The 21,060-nt window shown below is 49.0% G+C and overlaps 17 non-coding genes across 17 annotated transcripts; 1 reads left to right on the top strand and 16 right to left on the bottom strand.

Annotated features, from left to right (window-relative positions):
* Window positions 1–675: 675 nt before the first annotated feature.
* trnag-gcc (transfer RNA glycine (anticodon GCC)) lies at window positions 676–746 on the bottom strand. Its single transcript has one exon. It is a non-coding gene; the product is annotated as a tRNA-Gly (tRNA).
* A 326-nt stretch (window positions 747–1,072) lies between these two features.
* trnag-gcc (transfer RNA glycine (anticodon GCC)) lies at window positions 1,073–1,143 on the bottom strand. Its single transcript has one exon. It is a non-coding gene; the product is annotated as a tRNA-Gly (tRNA).
* Window positions 1,144–3,929: 2,786 nt separating this feature from the next.
* On the bottom strand, window positions 3,930–4,000 carry trnag-gcc (transfer RNA glycine (anticodon GCC)). The gene has a single exon. It is a non-coding gene; the product is annotated as a tRNA-Gly (tRNA).
* Window positions 4,001–8,508: 4,508 nt separating this feature from the next.
* trnag-gcc (transfer RNA glycine (anticodon GCC)) lies at window positions 8,509–8,579 on the bottom strand. The gene has a single exon. It is a non-coding gene; the product is annotated as a tRNA-Gly (tRNA).
* A 127-nt stretch (window positions 8,580–8,706) lies between these two features.
* trnam-cau (transfer RNA methionine (anticodon CAU)) lies at window positions 8,707–8,779 on the bottom strand. Its single transcript has one exon. It is a non-coding gene; the product is annotated as a tRNA-Met (tRNA).
* A 135-nt stretch (window positions 8,780–8,914) lies between these two features.
* Window positions 8,915–8,985, bottom strand: trnag-gcc (transfer RNA glycine (anticodon GCC)). The gene has a single exon. It is a non-coding gene; the product is annotated as a tRNA-Gly (tRNA).
* Window positions 8,986–11,203: 2,218 nt separating this feature from the next.
* trnag-ccc (transfer RNA glycine (anticodon CCC)) lies at window positions 11,204–11,274 on the bottom strand. The gene has a single exon. It is a non-coding gene; the product is annotated as a tRNA-Gly (tRNA).
* A 2,015-nt stretch (window positions 11,275–13,289) lies between these two features.
* On the bottom strand, window positions 13,290–13,360 carry trnag-gcc (transfer RNA glycine (anticodon GCC)). The gene has a single exon. It is a non-coding gene; the product is annotated as a tRNA-Gly (tRNA).
* A 127-nt stretch (window positions 13,361–13,487) lies between these two features.
* Window positions 13,488–13,560, bottom strand: trnam-cau (transfer RNA methionine (anticodon CAU)). The gene has a single exon. It is a non-coding gene; the product is annotated as a tRNA-Met (tRNA).
* Window positions 13,561–13,695: 135 nt separating this feature from the next.
* Window positions 13,696–13,766, bottom strand: trnag-gcc (transfer RNA glycine (anticodon GCC)). Its single transcript has one exon. It is a non-coding gene; the product is annotated as a tRNA-Gly (tRNA).
* A 740-nt stretch (window positions 13,767–14,506) lies between these two features.
* On the bottom strand, window positions 14,507–14,577 carry trnag-ccc (transfer RNA glycine (anticodon CCC)). Its single transcript has one exon. It is a non-coding gene; the product is annotated as a tRNA-Gly (tRNA).
* Window positions 14,578–15,897: 1,320 nt separating this feature from the next.
* Window positions 15,898–15,969, top strand: trnad-guc (transfer RNA aspartic acid (anticodon GUC)). Its single transcript has one exon. It is a non-coding gene; the product is annotated as a tRNA-Asp (tRNA).
* A 611-nt stretch (window positions 15,970–16,580) lies between these two features.
* trnag-gcc (transfer RNA glycine (anticodon GCC)) lies at window positions 16,581–16,651 on the bottom strand. Its single transcript has one exon. It is a non-coding gene; the product is annotated as a tRNA-Gly (tRNA).
* A 127-nt stretch (window positions 16,652–16,778) lies between these two features.
* Window positions 16,779–16,851, bottom strand: trnam-cau (transfer RNA methionine (anticodon CAU)). Its single transcript has one exon. It is a non-coding gene; the product is annotated as a tRNA-Met (tRNA).
* Window positions 16,852–16,986: 135 nt separating this feature from the next.
* trnag-gcc (transfer RNA glycine (anticodon GCC)) lies at window positions 16,987–17,057 on the bottom strand. Its single transcript has one exon. It is a non-coding gene; the product is annotated as a tRNA-Gly (tRNA).
* Window positions 17,058–19,884: 2,827 nt separating this feature from the next.
* On the bottom strand, window positions 19,885–19,955 carry trnag-gcc (transfer RNA glycine (anticodon GCC)). Its single transcript has one exon. It is a non-coding gene; the product is annotated as a tRNA-Gly (tRNA).
* Window positions 19,956–20,288: 333 nt separating this feature from the next.
* On the bottom strand, window positions 20,289–20,359 carry trnag-gcc (transfer RNA glycine (anticodon GCC)). The gene has a single exon. It is a non-coding gene; the product is annotated as a tRNA-Gly (tRNA).
* Window positions 20,360–21,060: the final 701 nt, after the last annotated feature.

The following is a 21,060-nucleotide window of genomic DNA, read 5'->3' as shown; positions in this document are numbered from 1 at the left end:
TTAGTATATTGGTGAGTATCCCCGCCTGTCACGCGAGACCGGGTTCGATTCCCGACGGGGAGTGCCACAGCTGTTTTTGTTTCCAGTTACGCTGTCTATGGCAATTTCTTCATTAGTCCTGCCTAACAGTTATGTCTTTTCTCCTGTAAAGAAAAACACTCTGTCAGTCTGACCCCGCCTATTGCTGTACCGCCAACGGCCAACCGCCAACCAGCACGTACTGTATGTTCTGCACCTGCGTGAGAGGAAAATCGCTGTCCGTAGCAGCAGGCGGCATTAGTCTGCTGCTATGGAGACCGAAAAGAGAGACCAGAAGTTCCACAGGACGGACTGGAGATGCCAGTTTGCCACTTGGGACATTAACAACACAGCCCCATGTCGAAAGAACAAAGGATTTTGTCCATGCCCTAGCAAACCTTTAAAAACCGTTTCTGCTCAAGAGCTCCATGGCTAAAGGAAAAAACAGTGGCCTCTCTTCTCTAAGCACTTTGCTTCAATCCCACTCCCTCTGGACTTTAGCTGTTTGTTTCCTTTACTCACATCCAAACCTCTTCCGGTGGCCTCAGCTGAAGTGTCAATCAAAGCGCTGTCTTTCAGTGTCAGGGGCTGTCAGGCTCTGCCATGGATGTACCATGACATATTCACATCTTCATCGTCAGCGAGTCAAAGGTATAGTGCATTGGCCGGGAATCGAACCCGGGCCTCCCGCGTGGCAGGCGAGAATTCTACCACTGAACCACCAATGCTGACAAGTGCTGTCCGAACATCGCCCAGGCGCCGGTTCGAGTCGTGTCATTCACTGCGCATAATTCCAGGCTAGGACAAAGAAAAGAAAAGAAAGGGAAACAAAAAAACAAAAACCCCACCTGCCCCGTGTGAGGCTGAACTCACGACCTTCAGATTATGAGACTGACGCTGCCTACTGCGCCAACGAGGCACAAACTGCACCAAAACTGCACGAGGCAAACCTACCGCATCTTTTGTCTCACGTTAACAAAAATGACTGCTTGTCCTCAGCACGAAAATCCCCTGGATGGCCAAGGGCCGACTGAAGACGGCACTAAAAGCTCAGTGCATTGGCCGGGAATCGGACCCGGGTCTCCCGCGTGGCAGGCGAGAATTCTACCACTGAACCACCAATGCTCGCATCACCGCCTTATCCACAACACCGACGAGGCCCACATCACAGCAGAAAAACCTGGTCCTCTCCCATTGGTCTGTCTACGACGCGCTACCCTCGGCTCTGAGGCGAGGGGAGAAAAAAAATTCACTGGTATCGCTTTTCGTGTGGTATCCCATGGGTGACAAATCAATCACGCTATCAATTTTGCTAGCTCACAAACAGCAAGAACAACCTTGTGAATGGAATAAAACAATACTTTTGCCCCCATTTTCTGCAGCACTGAGATGCAGTTTGTTCCCGGGGCAAAGACAACAAAACAACCCGCAACCTGACACACAAAGGCTGTGCGCTACTGGGCGCTTTTTTTCTTCAGCGGCATTACGAATGTAACGTTGCATCAAGTTGGACACAGAGCATTTACCGCGTGTTCCCTCAGGTGAGAATCTGCCCCGTTAATAGACTGACATTCACCACAGAGTTGACGCTTGTCAAAGCATCGGTGAAAGGTGCTTTTTTTTTTTTTTTTTTAGCTGATTTCCAGCCCAAATACCCGACAAAAACTAGTCCAGGCCAGGTTAGGTCGGTAGCATAAATGACCATGGCCGCATAGCCCGGTTAAAAGCGGGCCGCCGTGGGAGGGCAAAGCTGTGGCTTCAGACTCGGCACACCTCGCTAAGCAGCCAATCCTGCTTAGTGGTAAACCCTCAGGTATTAACTGCCAGAAGATGAAGCCGTGCAAGGGCTGATTCCTAACCGTGGAAAGCTCATTGCATTGGCCGAATCGGACCCGGGTCTCCAGCGTGGGAGCGAGAATTCTACCACTGAACCACCAATGCGCGACGCTGTTGCCTCTTCCATCCACGAGACCTTATGCGTTGGCGGCGGTATGTAAAATGCCATAGGCTTGTGCTAAAAGCATTAGCATGTCGTATTTGTGGGGGAAATGTGTCCAGCGTATGACAAGTGCTTTGTCTGTGAATTAGCAACCCAGCATCTACCTCTGCACGGACCCGCGAGCGGCTGGGATCTGCACCTTTGGAACAGGACAACAACAAGACTGCTAACAAAGCACCACACCACAAAGCAACTCTTTCTTCCATCCAGTCAAGGATTGGTAATATAACAACTGGGCATAGCTTTATCACAGATGATGTGTAAATGCTTAACTTGTTGTAACTTGTTGCTGGCGGTTTACTGAGCTGTTGCTGTGATTGTTTGCAGCCTCGCCATGGCCTGACATGCACCTCCCAAGAAATGTGACTTTGCGCCTGTTACACGGGCCTCCTGCCTATTTTAAGTAAGCTGAAACCCATTTCCCTATGGATACAAAGCTTTTATTTACTTTTATTCCACAGATAACAAACAATACATTGTGAAGACAATAAAACCTCCACAGAAATAGCAGTTCACAGCCTTGTGTGTGATTTATGCTTGAGGATTTACACTGATTTAGCCTGGCTTCCCATGAGCAGAGGGAATCTCCGCTCGTCGCTAGGCTAATCTATACAATGTAAAATGCCATAGGCTTGTGCTAGTAACGCTAGCATGTTACATTTGTTTGCAAAACGTGATTAATATAAGACAGTTGTTTTGTCGGTGAACCTTGCGAGAGTCAAGGGAGCAGAATTTTGTAACGTTACCTTTGTGAAACGTTGCTGTTGTTGTTCTTGTTGTCCTCTGTCCTTGTCCTTGGAGCAGAGAAAAACGTCCGCTACTAGCCGCTTGGCTAATTTATACCATGTGAAATGCCATAGGCTTGTGCTAAAAGGTTAGCATGTTGTATTTGTGGGGAAAACGTTGGAAGCAAAGACAAGTGCTTTGTCTGAGAATGCTGCCAGTCCTCGTGTGGCGTTGCGGACTTGTTTGAAATGGTGACGTAGGAGCCATGTTTAATGTAATGTGTTGAATCAACAAAACTTTACAGCACTTCACAGAAACCCAGCCGCCGACTAGTGTTTTGGAGGTGTAACCGCAGAGTGACACACACCACGGCTCAAGTGTAAATGCTCACCGCCGCAGTTTAAATCCCGCTTAACACTACAGTAACAGCCTAACATGGCGGTGTTGCATCGCCGGGATCGAACCGGGCCTGCCGCGCAGAGGCCTCGGCTGCACCTGACATCTCCTCCTGAGTATAGTGGTGCGTATCCCCGCCTGTCACGCGGGAGACCGGGGTTCGATTCCCCGACGGGGAGTGCCACAGCTGTTTTTGTTTCCAGTTACGCTGTCTATGGCAATTTCTTCATTACTCCTGCCTAACAGTTATGTCTTTTCTCCTGTAAAGAAAAACACTCTGTCAGTCTGACCCCGCCTATTGCTGTACCGCCAACGGCCAACCGCCAACCAGCACGTACTGTATGTTCTGCACCTGCGTGAGAGGAAAATCGCTGTCCGTAGCAGCAGGTGGCATTAGTCTGCTGCTATGGAGACCGAAAAGAGAGACCAGAAGTTCCACAGGATGGACTGGAGATGCCAGTTTGCCACTTGGGACATTAACAACACAGCCCCATGTCGAAAGAACAAAGGATTTTGTCCATGCCCTAGCAAACCTTTAAAAACCGTTTCTGCTCAAGAGCTCCATGGCTAAAGGAAAAAACAGTGGCCTCTCTTCTCTAAGCACTTTGCTTCAATCCCACTCCCTCTGGACTTTAGCTGTTTGTTTCCTTTACTCACATCCAAACCTCTTCCGGTGGCCTCAGCTGAAGTGTCAATCAAGCGCTGTCTTTCAGTGTCAGGGCTGTCAGGCTCTGCCATGGATGTACCATGACATATTCACATCTTCATCGTCAGCGAGTCAAAGGTATAGTGCATTGGCCGGGAATCGAACCCGGGCCTCCCGCGTGGCAGGCGAGAATTCTACCACTGAACCACCACTGCTGACAAGTGCTGCCTGAACATCGCCCAGGCGCCGGTTCGAGTCGTGTCATTCACTGCGCATAATTCCAGGCTAGGACAAAGAAAAGAAAAGAAAGGGGAAAAAAAACAAAACAAAAAAAACCCCACCTGCCCCGTGTGAGGCTCGAACTCACGACCTTCAGATTATCATACTGACGCGCTGCCTACTGCAACAACGATGCACAAAATGCAGCCAAACTGCACGAGTCAAATCTACAGCATCTTTTTGTCTCACGTGAACAAAAATGACTGCTTGTCCTCAGGACTGCCAGAAATCCCTGGATGGCCAAGGGCCGACTAAAAAAGCTCAGTGCATTGGCCGAATCGGACCCGGGTCTCCGCGTGGCAGGCGAGAATTCTACCACTGAACCACCAATGCTCGCAACACCGCCTTATCCACAACACCGACGCAGGCCCACATCACAGCAGAAAAACCTGGTCCTCTCCCATTGGTCTGTCTCACGACTGCGCTACTCCTGAGGGCGAGGGGAGAAACTAAATCACTGCAGGTATCCCATGGGTGACAAATCAATCACGCTATCAAATTTTGCTAGCTCACAAACAGCAAGAACAACCTTGTGAATGGAATAAAACAATACTTTTGCCCCATTTTTCTGCAGCACTGAGATGCAGTTTGTTCCCGGGCAAAGACAACAAAACAACCATAACCCTGACACACAAAGCACACAATGCTACTGAGCGCTTTTTTTTCAGCGGCATTGCCGAATGTAACGTTGCACAAAGCGCATTTACAGCGTGTTCCCTCAGGTGAGAATCTGCACCGTTCATAGACTGACATTCACCACAGAGTTGACGCTTGTCAAAGCATCGGTGAAAGGTGCTTTTTTTTTTTTTTTTTAGCTGATTTCCAGCCCAAATACCCGACAAAAAATAGTCCAGGCCAGGTTAGGTCGGTAGCATAAATGACAATGGTCAAATAGCCAGGTTCACAGCCTTGCTTAGGTGTGCATTTATGCCAATGAGCCGAGTTTAACCAGGTTGAGAGCCGTGGCTTCCCCTGACAGAGGGAAAGCTCCGCTGCGGGCACTACCACTGAACCACCAATCTAATACAATATTACTGCAAATGCCATCCACAAGACTTGTGCTAATATTAGCATTGCTAGCATGTACATGTGTTTGCAACTTTGTCTGTGAATTAGCAACCCAGCATCTACCTCTGCACGGACCCGAGCGCGGCTTCCTGGGATCTGCACCTTTGGAACAAGGACACAACAAAGACTGCTAACAAAGCACCACGCCACAAAGCAACTCTTTCTTCCATCCAGTCAAGGATTGGTAATATAACAACTGGGCATAGCTTTATCACAGATGTATGGGCTAAGCAAGACTGCTTAACTTGTTGTATGGGATTTAATGCGGTTTACTGAGCTGTTGCTGTGATTGTTTGCAGCCTACGCCATGGCCTGACATGCACCTCCCCAAGAAATGTGACTTTGCGCCGCGGTTACACGGGCCTCCAGCCTATTTTCGTAAGCTGAACCCATTTCCCCTATGGATACAAAGCTTTTATTTACTTTTATTCCACAGATAACAAACAATACATTGTGAAGACAATAAAACCTCCACAGAAATAGCAGTTCACAGCCTTGTGTGTGATTTATGCTTCGATTTACACTTCGATTTAGCCTGGCTTCCCATGAGCAGAGGAATCTCCCTGTCGCTAGGCTAATCTATACAATGTAAAATGCCATAGGCTTGTGCTAGTAACGCTAGCATGTTACATTTGTTTGCAAAACGTGATTAGTATAAGACAGTTGTTTTGTCGGTGAACCTTGCGAGGTCAAGGAGCAGAAAAAATTCACTGGTATCGCGACAAATCACTCACGCTATCAATTTTGCTAGCTCACAAACAGCAAGAACAACCTTGTGAATGGAATAAAACAATACTTTTGCCCCCATTTTCTGCAGCACTGAGATGCAGTTTGTTCCCGGGGCAAAGACAACAAAACAACCCGCAACCTGACACACAAAGGCTGTGCGCTACTGGGCGCTTTTTTTCTTCAGCGGCATTACGAATGTAACGTTGCATCAAGTTGGACAAAGCGCATTTACAGCGTGTTCCCTCAGGTGAGAATCTGCACCGTTCATAGACTGACATTCACCACAGAGTTGACGCTTGTCAAAGCATCGGTGAAAGGTGCTTTTTTTTTTTTTTTTTAGCTGATTTCCAGCCCAAATACCCGACAAAAATAGTCCAGGCCCGGTTAGTGCGGTAGCATAAATGACCATGGCCCCAAACCCAGGTTAAAAGAGGGCCGCCTTCGTGGGAGGCAAAGCTGTGGCTTCAGACTCGGCACACCTCGCTAAGCAGCCAATCCTGCTTAGTGGTAAACCCTCAGGTATTAACTGCCAGAAGATGAAGAAGCCGTGCAAGGGCTGATTCCTAACCGTGGGGAAAGCTCATTGCATTGGCCGAATCGGACCCGGGTCTCCGCGTGGGAAGCGAGAATTCTACCACTGAACCACCAATGCGCACGCGACACCCTTCCTTATTACTGCTGCGCCACAGGCGCCATCCACGAGACCTTATGCGTTGGCGGCGGTATGTAAAATGCCATAGGCTTGTGCTAAAAGCATTAGCATGTCGTATTTGTGGGGGAAATGTGCCCAGCGTATGACAAGTGCTTTGTCTGTGAATTAGCAACCCAGCATCTACCTCTGCACGGACCCCGAGCGGCGGCTTCCTGGGATCTGCACCTTTGGAACAAGGACACAACAAAGACTGCTAACAAAGCACCACGCCACAAAGCAACTCTTTCTTCCATCCAGTCAAGGATTGGTAATATAACAACTGGGCATAGCTTTATCACAGATGTATGGGCTAAGCAAGACTGCTTAACTTGTTGTATGGGATTTAATGCGGTTTACTGAGCTGTTGCTGTGATTGTTTGCAGCCTACGCCATGGCCTGACATGCACCTCCCAAGAAATGTGACTTTGCGCCGCGGTTACACGGGCCTCCAGCCTATTTTCGTAAGCTGAACCCATTTCCCCTATGGATACAAAGCTTTTATTTACTTTTATTCCACAGATAACAAACAATACATTGTGAAGACAATAAAACCTCCACAGAAATAGCAGTTCACAGCCTTGTGTGATTTATGCTTCGGGGATGTACGCTTCGGGATTTAGCCGGGCTTCCCATGAGCAGAGGGAATCTCCGCTCGTCGCTAGGCTAATCTATACAATGTAAAATGCCATAGGCTTGCGCGAGTAACGCTAGCATGTTACATGTGTTTGCAAACCGTGATTAATAGAAGACAGTGGTTTTGTCGGTGAACCTTGCGGTCAAGGGAGCAGAATTTTGTAACGCGTTACCTTTGTGAAATGTTGCTGTTGTTGTTCTTGTTGTCCTCTGTCCTTGTCCTTGGAGCAGAGAAAACGTCCGCTACTAGCCAGCTAATTTATACCATGTGAAATGCCATAGGCTTGTGCTAAAAGGTTAGCATGTTGTATTTGTGGGGAAAACGCGTCCAGCAAAGACAAGTGCTTTGTCTGAGAATGCTGCCAGTCCTGGGCGCGATTTCAGACTTGTGTTTGAAATGGTCACGTTCGAGCCATGTTTAATGTGTGTTTTGAATCAACAAAACTTTACAGCACTTCACAGAAACCCAGCCGCCGACTAGTGTTTTGGAGGTGTAACCGCAGAGTGACACAGACACACCACGGCTCAAGTGTAAATGCTCACCGCAAGTTTAAATCCCGCTAACACACTACAGTAACAGCCTAACATGGCGGTGTTGCATCGGCCGATCGAACCCGGGCCTGCCGCGCAGAGGCCTCGGCAGCACCTGACATCTCCTCGTTAGTATAGTGGTGAGTATCCCGCCTGTCACGCGGAGACCGTTCGATTCCCCGACGGGAGTGCCACAGCTGTTTTGTTTCCAGTTACGCTGTCTATGGCAATTTCTTCATTACTCCTGCCTAACAGTTATGTCTTTCTCCTGTAAAGAAAAACACTCTGTCAGTCTGACCCGCCTATTGCTGTACGGCCAACCGCCAACCAGCACGTACTGTATGTTCTGCACCTGCGTGAGAGGAAAATCGCTGTCCGTAGCAGCAGGCGGCATTAGTCTGCTGCTATGGAGACCGAAAAGAGAGACCAGAAGTTCCACAGGACGGACTGGAGATGCCAGTTTGCCACTTGGGACATTAACCACACAGCCCCATGTCGAAAGAACAAAGGATTTTGTCCATGCCCTAGCAAACCTTTAAAAACCGTTTCTGCTCAAGAGCTCCATGGCTAAAGGAAAAAACAGTGGCCTCTCTTCTCTAAGCACTTTGCTTCAATCCCACTCCCTCTGGACTTTAGCTGTTTGTTTCCTTTACTCACATCCAAACCTCTTCCGGTGGCCTCAGCTGAAGTGTCAATCAAAGCGCTGTCTTTCAGTGTCAGGGGCTGTCAGGCTCTGCCATGGATGTACCATGACATATTCACATCTTCATCGTCAGCGAGTCAAAGGTATAGTGCATTGGCCGGGAATCGGACCCGGGTCTCCCGCGTGGCAGGCGAGAATTCTACCACTGAACCACCAATGCTGACAAGTGCTGCCTGAACATCGCCCAGGCGCCGGTTCGAGTCGTGTCATTAACTGCGCATAATTCCAGGCTAGGACAAAGAAAAGAAAAGAAAGGGGAAAAAAAACAAAACAAAAAAAACCCCACCTGCCCCGTGTGAGGCTCGAACTCACGACCTTCAGATTATGAGACTGACGCGCTGCCTACTGCGCCAACGAGGCACAAAATGCAGCCAAACTGCACGAGTCAAATCTACAGCATCTATTGTCTCACGTGAACAAAAATGACTGCTTGTCCTCAGCACGAAAATCCCCTGGATGGCCAAGGGCCGACTGAAGACGGCACTAAAAGCTCAGTGCATTGGCCGGGAATCGGACCCGGGTCTCCCGCGTGGCAGGCGAGAATTCTACCACTGAACCACCAATGCTCGCATCACCGCCTTATCCACAACACCGACGCGGCCCACATCACAGCAGAAACACCTGGTCCTCTCCCCTTGGTCTGTCCTCGGCTCTGAGAGGCGGGGAGAAAAACAAATCAATCACGCTATCAATTTTGCTAGCTCACAAACAGCAAGAACAACCTTGTGAATGGAATAAAACAATACTTTTGCCCCCATTTTCTGCAGCACTGAGATGCAGTTTGTTCCCGGGGCAAAGACAACACAACAACCCGCAACCTGACACACAAAGGCTGTGCGCTACTGGGCGCTTTTTTTCTTCAGCGGCATTACGAATGTAACGTTGCATCAAGTTGGACAAAGCGCATTTACAGCGTGTTCCCTCAGGTGAGAATCTGCACCGTTCATAGACTGACATTCACCACAGAGTTGACGCTTGTCAAAGCATCGGTGAAAGGTGCTTTTTTTTTTTTTTTTTAGCTGATTTCCAGCCCAAATACCCGACAAAAACTAGTCCAGGCCAGGTTAGGTCGGTAGCATAAATGACCATGGCCGCATAGCCAGGTTAAAAGAGGGCCGCCTTCGTGGGAGGGCAAAGCTGTGGCTTCAGACTCGGCACACTCGCTAAGCAGCCAATCCTGCTTAGTGGTAAACCCCTCAGGTATTAACTGCCAGAAGATGAAGAAGCCGCAAGGGCTGATTCCTAACCGTGGGAAAGCTCATTGCATTGGCCGGGAATCGACCCGGGTCTCCCAGCGTGGGAAGCGAGAATTCTACCACTGAACCACCAATGCGCACGCGACACCCTTCCTTATTACTGCTGCGCCACAGGCGCCATCCACAAGACCTTATGCGTTGGCGGCGGTATGTAAAATGCCATAGGCTTTGCTAAAAGCATTAGCATGTCGTATTTGTGGGGGAAATGTGCCCAGTGTATGACAAGTGCTTTGTCTGTGAATTAGCAACCCAGCATCTACCTCTGCACGGACCCCGAGCGAGCGGCTTCCTGGGATCTGCACCTTTGGAACAAGGACACAACAAAGACTGCTAACAAAGCACCACGCCACAAAGCAACTCTTTCTTCCATCCAGTCAAGGATTGGTAATATAACAACTGGGCATAGCTTTATCACAGATGTATGGGCTAAGCAAGACTGCTTAACTTGTTGTATGGATTTAATGCGGTTTACTGAGCTGTTGCTGTGATTGTTTGCAGCCCTACGCCATGGCCTGACATGCACCTCCCAAGAAATGTGACTTGCGCGCGACACGGGCCTCCAGCCTATTTTCGTAAGCTGAACCCATTTCCCCTATGGATACAAAGCTTTTATTTACTTTTATTCCACAGATAACAAACAATACATTGTGAAGACAATAAAACCTCCACAGAAATAGCAGTTCACAGCCTTGTGTGTGATTTATGCTTTGGTTACACTTCGGATTTAGCCTGGCTTCCCATGAGCAGAGGGAATCTACCACTGAACGCTAGGCTAATCTATACAATGTAAATGCCATAGGCTTGTGCTAGTAACGCTAGCATGTTACATTGTTTGCAAAAACGTGATTAGTATAAGACAGTTGTTTTGTCGGTGAACGCGCTACCTCGGGTCAAGGGAGCAAAACCAATTCACTGGTATCGCTTTTCGTGTGGTATCCCATGGGTGACAAATCAATCACGCTATCAATTTTGCTAGCTCACAAACAGCAAGAACAACCTTGTGAATGGAATAAAACAATACTTTTGCCCCCATTTTCTGCAGCACTGAGATGCAGTTTGTTCCCGGGGCAAAGACAACAAAACAACCCGCAACCTGACACACAAAGGCTGTGCGCTACTGGGCGCTTTTTCTTCAGCGGCATTCACGAATGTAACGTTGCATCAAGTTGGACAAAGCGCATTTACAGCGTGTTCCCTCAGGTGAGAATCTGCACCGTTCATAGACTGACATTCACCACAGAGTTGGACGCTTGTCAAAGCATCGGTGAAAGGTGCTTTTTTTTAGCTGATTTCCAGCCCAAATACCCGACAAAAACTAGTCCAGGCCAGGTTAGGTCGGTAGCATAAATGACCATGGCCGCATAGCCAGGTTAAAGAGGGCCGCCGTGGGAGGGCAAGCTGTGGCTTCAGACTCGGCACACCTCGCTAAGCAGCCAATCCTGCTTAGTGGTAAACCCCTCAGGTATTAACTGCCAGAAGATGAAGAAGCCGTGCAAGGGCTGATTCCTAACCGTGGGGGAAAGCTCGTTGCATTGGCCGGGAATCGGACCCGGGTCTCCCGCGTGGGAAGCGAGAATTCTACCACTGAACCACCAATGCGCACGCGACACCCTTCCTTATTACTGCTGCGCCACAGGCGCCATCCACGAGACCTTATGCGTTGGCGGCGGTATGTAAAATGCCATAGGCTTGTGCTAAAAGCATTAGCATGTCGTATTTGTGGGGGAAATGTGCCCAGCGTATGACAAGTGCTTTGTCTGTGAATTAGCAACCCAGCATCTACCTCTGCACGGACCCGAGCGGCGGCTTCCTGGGATCTGCACCTTTGGAACAAGGACACAACAAAGACTGCTAACAAAGCACCACGCCACAAAGCAACTCTTTCTTCCATCCAGTCAAGGATTGGTAATATAACAACTGGGCATAGCTTTATCACAGATGTATGGGCTAAGCAAGACTGCTTAACTTGTTGTATGGGATTTAATGCGGTTTACTGAGCTGTTGCTGTGATTGTTTGCAGCCTACGCCATGGCCTGACATGCACCTCCCCAAGAAATGTGACTTTGCGCCGCGGTTACACGGGCCTCCTGCCTATTTTCATAAGCTGAACCCATTTCCCCTATGGATACAAAGCTTTTATTTACTTTTATTCCACAGATAACAAACAATACATTGTGAAGACAATAAAACCTCCACAGAAATAGCAGTTCACAGCCTTGTGTGTGATTTATGCTTCGGGGATTTACACTTCGGGATTTAGCCTGGCTTCCCATGAGCAGAGGGAATCTCCGCTCGTCGCTAGGCTAATCTATACAATGTAAAATGCCATAGGCTTGTGCTAGTAACGCTAGCATGTTACATTTGTTTGCAAAACGTGATTAGTATAAGACAGTTGTTTTGTCGGTGAACCTTGCGAGGGTCAAGGAGCAGAATTTTGTAACGTTACCTTTGTGAAATGTTGCTGTTGTTGTTCTTGTTGTCCTCTGTCCTTGTCCTTGGAGCAGAGAAAACGTCCGCTACTAGCCCGCTTAATTTATACCATGTGAAATGCCATAGGCTTGTGCTAAAAAGGTTAGCATGTTGTATTTGTGGGGAAAACGCGTCCAGCAAAAGACAAGTGCTTTGTCTGAGAATGCTGCCAGTCCTCGTGACGGCGATTTGCGGACTTGTGTTTGAAATGGTCACGTTCGAGCCATGTTTAATGTGTGTTTTGAATCAACAAAACTTTACAGCACTTCACAGAAACCCAGCCGCCGACTAGTGTTTTGGAGGTGTAACCGCAGAGTGACACAGACACACCACGGCTCAAGTGTAAATGCTCACCGCACGAGTTTAAATCCCGCTTAACACTACAGTAACAGCCTAACATGGCGGTGTTGCATCGGCCGATCGAACCCGGGCCTGCCGGCGCAGAGGCCTCGGCAGCACCTGACATCTCCTCGTTAGTATAGTGGTGAGTATCCCGCCTGTCACGCGGAGACCGGGTTCGATTCTCGACGGGAGTGCCACAGCTGTTTTTGTTTCCAGTTACGCTGTCTATGGCAATTTCTTCATTAGTCCTGCCTAACAGTTATGTCTTTTCTCCTGTAAAGAAAACACTCTGTCAGTCTGACCCCGCCTATTGCTGTACCGCCAACGCCAACCGCCAACAAGCACAGACTGTATGTTCTGCACCTGCGTGAGAGGAAAATCGCTGTCCGTAGCAGCAGGCGGCATTAGTCTGCTGCTATGGAGACCGAAAAGAGAGACCAGAAGTTCCACAGGACGGACTGGAGATGCCAGTTTGCCACTTGGGACATTAACCACACAGCCCCATGTCGAAAGAACAAAGGATTTTGTCCATGCCCTAGCAAACCTTTAAAAACCGTTTCTGCTCAAGAGCTCCATGGCTAAAGGAAAAAACAGTGGCCTCTCTTCTCTAAGCACTTTGCTTCAATCCCACTCCCTCTGGACTTTAGCTGTTTGTTTCCTTTACTCACATCCAAACCTCTTCCGGTGGCCTCAGCTGAAGTGTCAATCAAAGCGCTGTCTTTCAGTGTCAGGGGCTGTCAGGCTCTGCCATGGATGTACCATGACATATTCACATCTTCATCGTCAGCGAGTCAAAGGTATAGTGCATTGGCCGGGAATCGAACCCGGGCCTCCCGCGTGGCAGGCGAGAATTCTACCACTGAACCACCAATGCTGACAAGTGCTGCCTGAACATCGCCCAGGCGCCGGTTCGAGTCGTGTCATTCACTGCGCATAATTCCAGGCTAGGACAAAGAAAAGAAAAGAAAGGGGAAAAAAAACAAAACAAAAAAAACCCCACCTGCCCCGTGTGAGGCTCGAACTCACGACCTTCAGATTATGAGACTGACGCGCTGCCTACTGCGCCAACGAGGCACAAAATGCAGCCAAACTGCACGAGTCAAATCTACAGCATCTTTTGTCTCACGTGAACAAAAATGACTGCTTGTCCTCAGCACGAAAATCCCCTGGATGGCCAAGGGCCGACTGAAGACGGCACTAAAAGCTCAGTGCATTGGCCGGGAATCGGACCCGGGTCTCCCGCGTGGCAGGCGAGAATTCTACCACTGAACCACCAATGCTCGCATCACCGCCTTATCCACAACACCGACGAGGCCCACATCACAGCAGAAAAACCTGGTCCTCTCCCATTGGTCTGTCTCCGACGCGCTACCCTCGGCTCTGAGAGGCGAGGGGAGAAAAAAAATTCACTGGTATCGCTGTGTGGTATCCCATGGGTGACAAATCAATCACGCTATCAATTTTGCTAGCTCACAAACAGCAAGAACAACCTTGTGAATGGAATAAAACAATACTTTTGCCCCCATTTTCTGCAGCACTGAGATGCAGTTTGTTCCCGGGGCAAAGACAACAAAACAACCCGCAACCTGACACACAAAGGCTGTGCGCTACTGGGCGCTTTTTTTCTTCAGCGGCATTACAAATGTAACGTTGCATCAAGTTGGACAAAGCGCATTTACAGCGTGTTCCTCAGGTGAGAATCTGCACCGTTCATAGACTGACATTCACCACAGAGTTGACGCTTGTCAAAGGATCGGTGAAAGGTGCTTTTTTTAGCTGATTTCCAGCCCAAATACCCGACAAAAAACTAGTCCAGGCCAGGTTAGGTCGGTAGCATAAATGACCATGGCCGCATAGCCAGGTTAAAAGAGGGCCGTGGGAGGGCAAAGCTTGTGGCTTCAGACTCGGCACACCTCGCTAAGCAGCCAATCCTGCTTAGTGGTAAACCCCTCAGGTATTAACTGCCAGAAGATGAAGAAGCCGTGCAAGGGCTGATTCCTAACCGTGGGGGAAAGCTCATTGCATTGGCCGGGAATCGGACCCGGGTCTCCCGCGTGGGAAGCGAGAATTCTACCACTGAACCACCAATGCGCACGCGACACCCTTCCTTATTACTGCTGCGCCACAGGCGCCATCCACAAGACCTTATGCGTTGGCGGCGGTATGTAAAATGCCATAGGCTTGTGCTAAAAGCATTATTTGTGGGGAAATGTGTCCAGCGTATGACCAGTGCTGTGTCTGTGAATGAGCAACCCCGCATCTACCTCTGCACGGACCCCGAGCGAGCGGCTTCCTGGGATCTGCACCTTTGGAACAAGGACACAACAAAGACTGCTAACAAAGCACCACGCCACAAAGCAACTCTTTCTTCCATCCAGTCAAGGATTGGTAATATAACAACTGGGCATAGCTTTATCACAGATGTATGGGCTAAGCAAGACTGCTTAACTTGTTGTATGGGATTTAATGCGGTTTACTGAGCTGTTGCTGTGATTGTTTGCAGCCTACGCCATGGCCTGACATGCACCTCCCAAGAAATGTGACTTTGCGGATTACACGGGCCTCCTGCCTATTTTCGTAAGCTGAACCCATTTCCCCTATGGATACAAAGCTTTTATTTACTTTTATTCCACAGATAACAAACAATACATTGTGAAGACAATAAAACCTCCACAGAAATAGCAGTTCACAGCCTTGTGTGTGATTTATGCTTCGGGGATTTACACTTCGGGATTTAGCCTGGCTTCCCATGAGCAGAGGGAATCTCCGCTCGTCGCTAGGCTAATCTATACAATGTAAAATGCCATAGGCTTGTGCTAGTAACGCTAGCATGTTACATTTGTTTGCAAAACGTGATTAGTATAAGACAGTTGTTTTGTCGGTGAACCTTGCGAGGGTCAAGGGAGCAGAATTTTGTAACGTTACCTTTGTGAAATGTTGCTGTTGTTGTTCTTGTTGTCCTCTGTCCTTGTCCTTGGAGCAGAGAAAAACGTCCGCTACTAGCCGCTTGGCTAATTTATACCATGTGAAATGCCATAGGCTTGTGCTAAGGTTAGCATGTTGTATTTGTGGGGAAACGCGTCCAGCAAAAGACAAGTGCTTTGTCTGAGAATGCTGCCAGTCCTCGTGATTTGCGGACTTGTGTTTGAAATGGTCACGTTCGAGCCATGTTTAATGTGTGTTTTGAATCAACAAAACTTTACAGCACTTCACAGAAACCCAGCCGCCGACTAGTGTTTTGGAGGTGTAACCGCAGAGTGACACAGACACACCACGGCTCAAGTGTAAATGCTCACCGCACGAGTTTAAATCCCGCTTAACACTACAGTAACAGCCTAACATGGCGGTGTTGCATCGGCCGGGGATCGAACCCGGGCCTGCCGCGCAGAGGCCTCGGCAGCACCTGACATCTCCTCGTTAGTATAGTGGTGAGTATCCCCGCCTGTCACGCGGGAGACCGGGGTTCGATTCCCCGACGGGGAGTGCCACAGCTGTTTTTGTTTCCAGTTACGCTGTCTATGGCAATTTCTTCATTAGTCCTGCCTAACAGTTATGTCTTTTCTCCTGTAAAGAAAAACACTCTGTCAGTCTGACCCCGCCTATTGCTGTACCGCCAACGGCCAACCGCCAACCAGCACATACTGTATGTTCTGCACCTGCGTGAGAGGAAAATCGCTGTCCGTAGCAGCAGGCGGCATTAGTCTGCTGCTATGGAGACCGAAAAGAGAGACCAGAAGTTCCACAGGACGGACTGGAGATGCCAGTTTGCCACTTGGGACATTAACAACACAGCCCCATGTCGAAAGAACAAAGGATTTTGTCCATGCCCTAGCAAACCTTTAAAAACCGTTTCTGCTCAAGAGCTCCATGGCTAAAGGAAAAACAGTGGCCTCTCTTCTCTAAGCACTTTGCTTCAATCCCACTCCTCTGGACTTTAGCTGTTTGTTTCCTTTACTCACATCCAAACCTCTTCCGGTGGCCTCAGCTGAAGTGTCAATCAAAGCGCTGTCTTTCAGTGTCAGGGGCTGTCAGGCTCTGCCATGGATGTACCATGACATATTCACATCTTCATCGTCAGCGAGTCAAAGGTATAGTGCATTGGCCGGGAATCGAACCCGGGCCTCCCGCGTGGCAGGCGAGAATTCTACCACTGAACCACCAATGCTGACAAGTGCTGCCTGAACATCGCCCAGGCGCCGGTTCGAGTCGTGTCATTCACTGCGCATAATTCCAGGCTAGGACAAAGAAAAGAAAAGAAAGGGGAAAAAAAACAAAACAAAAAAAACCCCACCTGCCCCGTGTGAGGCTCGAACTCACGACCTTCAGATTATGAGACTGACGCGCTGCCTACTGCGCCAACGAGGCACAAAATGCAGCCAAACTGCACGAGTCAAATCTACAGCATCTTTTGTCTCACGTGAACAAAAATGACTGCTTGTCCTCAGCACGAAAATCCCCTGGATGGCCAAGGGCCGACTGAAGACGGCACTAAAAGCTCAGTGCATTGGCCGGGAATCGGACCCGGGTCTCCCGCGTGGCAGGCGAGAATTCTACCACTGAACCACCAATGCTCGCATCACCGCCTTATCCACAACACCGACGAGGCCCACATCACAGCAGAAAAACCTGGTCCTCTCCCATTGGTCTGTCTACGACGCGCTACCCTCGGCTCTGAGAGGCGAGGGGAGAAAAAAAATTCACTGGTATCGCTTTTCGTGTGGTATCCCATGGGTGACAAATCAATCACGCTATCAATTTTGCTAGCTCACAAACAGCAAGAACAACCTTGTGAATGGAATAAAACAATACTTTTGCCCCATTTTCTGCAGCACTGAGATGCAGTTTGTTCCCGGGCAAAGACAACAAAACAACCCGCAACCTGACACACAAAGGTACTGGGCGCTTTTTCTTCAGCGGCATTACAATGTAACGTTGCATCAAGTTGGACAAAGCGCATTTACAGCGTGTTCCCTCAGGTGAGAATCTGCACCGTTCATAGACTGACATTCACCACAGAGTTGGCGCTTGTCAAAGCATCGGTGAAAGGTGCTTTTTTGAGCTGATTTCCAGCCCAAATACCCGACAAAAACTAGTCCAGGCCAGGTTAGGTCGGTAGCATAAATGACCATGGCCGCATAGCCAGGTTAAAAGAGGGCCGCCTTCGTGGGAGGGCAAAGCTGTGGCTTCAGACTCGGCACACCTCGCTAAGCAGCCAATCCTGCTTAGTGGTAAACCCCTCAGGTATTAACTGCCAGAAGATGAAGAAGCCGTGCAAGGGCTGATTCCTAACCGTGGGGGAAAGCTCATTGCATTGGCCGGGAATCGGACCCGGGTCTCCCGCGTGGGGAAGTGAGAATTCACCACTGAACCACCAATGCGCACGCGACACCCTTCCTTATTACTGCCAGCCACAGGCGCCATCCACAAGACCTTATGCGTTGGCGGCGGTATGTAAATGCCATAGGCTTGTGCTAAAAGCATTAGCATGTCGTATTTGTGGGGGAAATGTGCCCAGCGTATGACAAGTGCTTTGTCTGTGAATTAGCAACCCAGCATCTACCTCTGCACGGACCCCGAGCGAGCGGCTTCCTGGGATCTGCACCTTTGGAACAAGGACACAACAAAGACTGCTAACAAAGCACCACGCCACAAAGCAACTCTTTCTTCCATCCAGTCAAGGATTGGTAATATAACAACTGGGCATAGCTTTATCACAGATGTATGGGCTAAGCAAGACTGCTTAACTTGTTGTATGGGATTTAATGCGGTTTACTGAGCTGTTGCTGTGATTGTTTGCAGCCTACGCCATGGCCTGACATGCACCTCCCAAGAAATGTGACTTTGCGCCGATTTACACGGGCCTCCAGCCTATTTTCGTAAGCTGAACCCATTTCCCCTATGGATACAAAGCTTTTATTTACTTTTATTCCACAGATAACAAACAATACATTGTGAAGACAATAAAACCTCCACAGAAATAGCAGTTCACAGCCTTGTGTGTGATTTATGCTTCTGGGATTTACACTGGATTTAGCCTGGCTTCCCATGAGCAGAGGGAATCTCCGCTCGTCGCTAGGCTAATCTATACAATGTAAAATGCCATAGGCTTGTGCTAGTAACGCTAGCATGTTACATTTGTTTGCAAAACGTGATTAATATAAGACAGTTGTTTTGTCGGTGAACCTTGCGAGAGTCAAGGGAGCAGAATTTTGTAACGTTACCTTTGTGAAAAGTTGCTGTTGTTGTTCTTGTTGTCCTCTGTCCTTGTCCTTGGAGCAGAGAAAACGTCCGCTACTAGCCGCAGCTAATTTATACCATGTGAAATGCCATAGGCTTGTGCTAAAAAGGTTAGCATGTTGTATTTGTGGGGAAAACGCGTCCAGCAAAAGACAAGTGCTTTGTCTGAGAATGCTGCCAGTCCTCGTGACGGCGATTTGCGGACTTGTGTTTGAAATGGTCACGTTCGAGCCATGTTTAATGTGTGTTTTGAATCAACAAAACTTTACAGCACTTCACAGAAACCCAGCCGCCGACTAGTGTTTTGGAGGTGTAACCGCAGAGTGACACAGACACACCACGGCTCAAGTGTAAATGCTCACCGCACGAGTTTAAATCCCGCTTAACACTACAGTAACAGCCTAACATGGCGGTGTTGCATCGGCCGGGGATCGAACCCGGGCCTGCCGCGCAGAGGCCTCGGCAGCACCTGACATCTCCTCGTTAGTATAGTGGTGAGTATCCCCGCCTGTCACGCGGGAGACCGGGGTTCGATTCCCGACGGGGAGTGCCACAGCTGTTTTTGTTTCCAGTTACGCTGTCTATGGCAATTTCTTCATTAGTCCTGCCTAACAGTTATGTCTTTTCTCCTGTAAAGAAAAACACTCTGTCAGTCTGACCCCGCCTATTGCTGTACCGCCAACGGCCAACCGCCAACCAGCACGTACTGTATGTTCTGCACCTGCGTGAGAGGAAAATCGCTGTCCGTAGCAGCAGGCGGCATTAGTCTGCTGCTATGGAGACCGAAAAGAGAGACCAGAAGTTCCACAGGACGGACTGGAGATGCCAGTTTGCCACTTGGGACATTAACAACACAGCCCCATGTCGAAAGAACAAAGGATTTTGTCCATGCCCTAGCAAACCTTTAAAAACCGTTTCTGCTCAAGAGCTCCATGGCTAAAGGAAAAAACAGTGGCCTCTCTTCTCTAAGCACTTTGCTTCAATCCCACTCCCTCTGGACTTTAGCTGTTTGTTTCCTTTACTCACATCCAAACCTCTTCCGGTGGCCTCAGCTGAAGTGTCAATCAAAGCGCTGTCTTTCAGTGTCAGGGGCTGTCAGGCTCTGCCATGGATGTACCATGACATATTCACATCTTCATCGTCAGCGAGTCAAAGGTATAGTGCATTGGCCGGGAATCGCACCCGGGTCTCCCGCGTGGCAGGCGAGAATTCTACCACTGAACCACCAATGCTGACAAGTGCTGCCTGAACATCGCCCAGGCGCCGGTTCGAGTCGTGTCATTCACTGCGCATAATTCCAGGCTAGGACAAAGAAAAGAAAAGAAAGGGGAAAAAAAACAAAACAAAAAAAACCCCACCTGCCCCGTGTGAGGCTCGAACTCACGACCTTCAGATTATGAGACTGACGCTGCCTACTGCGCCAACGAGGCACAAAATGCAGCCAAACTGCACGAGTCAAATCTACAGCATCTTTTGTCTCACGTGAACAAAAATGACTGCTTGTCCTCAGCACGAAAATCCCCTGGATGGCCAAGGGCCGACTGAAGACGGCACTAAAAGCTCAGTGCATTGGCCGGGAATCGGACCCGGGTCTCCCGCGTGGCAGGCGAGAATTCTACCACTGAACCACCAATGCTCGCATCACCGCCTTATCCACAACACCGACGAGGCCCACATCACAGCAGAAAAACCTGGTCCTCTCCCATTGGTCTGTCTACGACGCGCCACCTCGCTCTGAGAGGCGAGGGAGAAAAATTCACTGGTATCGCTGTGGTATCCCATGGGTGACAAATCAATCACGCTATCAATTTTGCTAGCTCACAAACAGCAAGAACAACCTTGTGAATGGAATAAAACAATACTTTTGCCCCCATTTTCTGCAGCACTGAGATGCAGTTTGTTCCCGGGGCAAAGACAACAAAACAACCCGCAACCTGACACACAAAGGCTGTGCGCTACTGGGCGCTTTTTTTCTTCAGCGGCATTACGAATGTAACGTTGCATCAAGTTGGACAAAGCGCATTTACAGCGTGTTCCCTCAGGTGAGAATCTGCACCGTTCATAGACTGACATTCACCACAGAGTTGACGCTTGTCAAAGCATCGGTGAAAGGTGATTTTTTTTTTTTATAGCTGATTTCCAGCCCAAATACCCGACAAAAACTAGTCCAGGCCAGGTTAGGTCGGTAGCATAAATGACCATGGCGCATAGCCAGGTTAAAAGAGGGCGTGGGAGGGCAAAGCTGTGGCTTCAGACTCGGCACACCTCGCTAAGCAGCCAATCCTGCTTAGTGGTAAACCCCTCAGGTATTAACTGCCAGAAGATGAAGAAGCCGTG

The sequence above is a fragment of the Epinephelus fuscoguttatus genome, linkage group LG24, assembly GCF_011397635.1.
Source record: "Epinephelus fuscoguttatus linkage group LG24, E.fuscoguttatus.final_Chr_v1".
Classification (NCBI taxonomy): domain Eukaryota; kingdom Metazoa; phylum Chordata; class Actinopteri; order Perciformes; family Serranidae; genus Epinephelus; species Epinephelus fuscoguttatus.
The sequence above is the reverse complement of the archived record's forward strand: the minus strand, read 5'-3'. Positions and strand labels throughout refer to the sequence as shown.